Source organism: Orbicella faveolata, unplaced genomic scaffold, assembly GCF_042242905.1.
Source record: "Orbicella faveolata isolate gen_17 unplaced genomic scaffold, um_ofav_v1 contig_50, whole genome shotgun sequence".
Classification (NCBI taxonomy): domain Eukaryota; kingdom Metazoa; phylum Cnidaria; class Anthozoa; order Scleractinia; family Merulinidae; genus Orbicella; species Orbicella faveolata.
Window position 1 is genome coordinate 382,265 of NW_028301581.1, and position 2,731 is coordinate 384,995.

A 2,731-nucleotide genomic window follows, 5' to 3' on the forward strand; every position below is an offset into this window, starting at 1 on the left:
TTGATGTACTTTACTTGCTTGATGTACTTTACTTGCTTGATTTACTCTACTTGCTTGATTTACTTTACTTGCTTGATGTACTTTACTTGCTTGATTTACTTCAATTGCTTGGTGTACTTTACTTGCTTGGTGTACTTTACTTGCTTGATGTACTTTCCTTGCTTGGCTTACCGTACTTGCTTGGTGTACTTTACTTGCTTGGTGTACTTAACTTGCTTGCTGTTCTTTACTTGCTTGGTGTACGTTAATACAGGTGAAACTTGTATTAAGCGGACACCCTTTGGACCCTCGCTAATGTCCTCTTGATATGGGTCGTTCGCTCTAAGCAGGTTCAAATATATTGTGCAATAATATTAACCCGTTTGTAACATATTGTAACATATTGTAAGATCAAGGACTGCCGGTAGCACAATGTCCAGTCATTCAATGCATCAATCTGGAATAATCTGCTTAGCTTTAATATGACATCGGTGAACAATGTTGACGGAGTCTGAGCTGGGCTTTCAGAATTAAAAAGCCCTTGAAGTGTCTGCTTATTACAGGTTTTGTGCAACAAAACGGGTTAATATTGGTGTCCGTGTCCGCTTAACTGAGGTGTCCGCTGAATGCACGTTTATTTTGGAGTAAATGTAAGAAAAAAAGGTGGGACTTGAGCAGGTGTCCATTTAATAGAGTGTGTCCGCTTAATATGGGGTCCGCTTAATACAGGTTTCACTGTACATACTTGAGACTTTTCGCTATCTCGATCGAGATGTTTTTGCGTACTGTTAATTCGTTGATTACTAAAGATGCGTTCCTTACTTTCCAGCTGTTGTTACTGAGAAGAAGCTAATTCAGGGCGTGGGGAGAGGGGTTTCTACCCTATATAAGGTATGTGCCGCCTTTTTGAAGGCTATGGCTTGTGAACCGTTTTGGTTTGAAAATGGGTAGAATGATTTCGCCGGTTTGGTCCGCGAAAGTATGGCTTAATTTTAAATAAACCATAATATAGACATTACTTGAAATTTATGTCTCTTTTTGTCGAGTTTATCATCTTCAAACAAAAACGAGAGGAATCAATTTTAATACCACGATAAAGCGCGATTTGCCTCGCAGAATACACTGAACGGTCATGCATATTTGAAAACAGCATTTTAGAGGTCAAGCCTAGAAAAGGGTATGAAGTGACATTTATTGGTCTGAAATGGGGTCAGGATTTAGAGAACTGGACGGCACGCGCCTGCCAATGATTCCAAGGAATACTGCACCCCCTTCCGGTATTTGGGAAGTCTACAGTGTTTATTATTTTAAAGTACTCTACAGCCTGCGAATGCAGACGTATTTCCGCCTGTCGCTTGTCTACACCGAAAAATAACGTCAGCGAACTCGAGCCAGAAAACGGTTCTGTGACATAGCAACTTTTGTTTTCTGTTGGCCAATCAGATTTCATGATAGAATTAAACTCGAGTGGCTCGCGGCTAATCTCATACCCAGATTTCACTCTGTTTGACCCTGAGAAGTGAAATCTCCCTTCTGCTTGGTCTTGGAAGATCTGGGTTCTAGATTAATTCGCGGCTCCCCCGCTCGATGGTCGATTAATAAAACACCAACGAATATTTCTCATGTTTTCATTCCGCCGTTCCTCACTAGCCAAACGCCTGGAACAGGCTATTTGCAGTTAACTGTAAGTCCGCATGTGTTAATTACACTGGACACCAACCGGAGGTGCACCAATCTCTGGTGGCTTCAAGTACGAAATTTGAAGCTAAAATTTGAAAGTTCTAACAAAAAAATTCTGTAATAGGAGATTTCGAGTCCACATGGAGGAGGGTGGCTCACTATGGAAAAGCACTACTTTTCGGCGGAGAGGGGGACAAGACATGCTTTACAGCTGAAGAGTAAATGATTGCCATGCCGTTCCACGTGTTTGATACCAAAAGAAAATATTCACTGTCAGTTTTGCTTTTTGTGCTCATGTTGACTTCATAAAATATCCAAAAACACTGACGTTCTCCTTTCAGCGCGCGCGGATTACTCGACTTTTCGTCCTCAGTGCGCGTGCGATCGTAAAACTATAGGGAGCCACCTTAAATACTGATTATGTGAAAAGAGTTTGGGGAAATACAACACTAAAAAAAGGTGGCATTGTGGGAAGCTTTATTATAACAAAATAGAGAAATTTACAGAGACCGTGATAGTGTGAAATTCTTCAGAATGTGCAATGCTCTTACTTACAAACACTATTGAGTACAAGCTGAATAATGCGATAACAGCCAATATCCCTCATTGGCACTGTTCTTGAAAAACATTTGCCAGGAGTTGTAAAATAAGCCCTATTTATATTCGATTTTAAGTAAACCAGTAATATTAGTGTTTTAATATAAATCACTGACTTAACGCTTTTCTCAGTACTGTAAAAAAATCCAATTTCATGTTAAATCACACCTGAAAAAAGTAAAAATCGATCTACATTTGTCAGGAACGGGAACGGGAAAAGAGCATTTCGACATTATTTAGCTATTCGAAGGAATATATGATTATCAATCTTGTTTGACCATGCAGTCGTAGCCACCTTAATTGCATCCTCCGCAAGGCCTTTCGTTAGTACAATTACGAGACAAAGTCAGTTGGATGAATGATTTACAGTTCCCAGAACTGAATTGTCAGAGAAAAAGATTAATCCTCTTCAAGGTTTTTCTTCCAACTTTTTCCTTTACGGTTCCTCTTGCCTAGAAGATAATAAATTATAAAA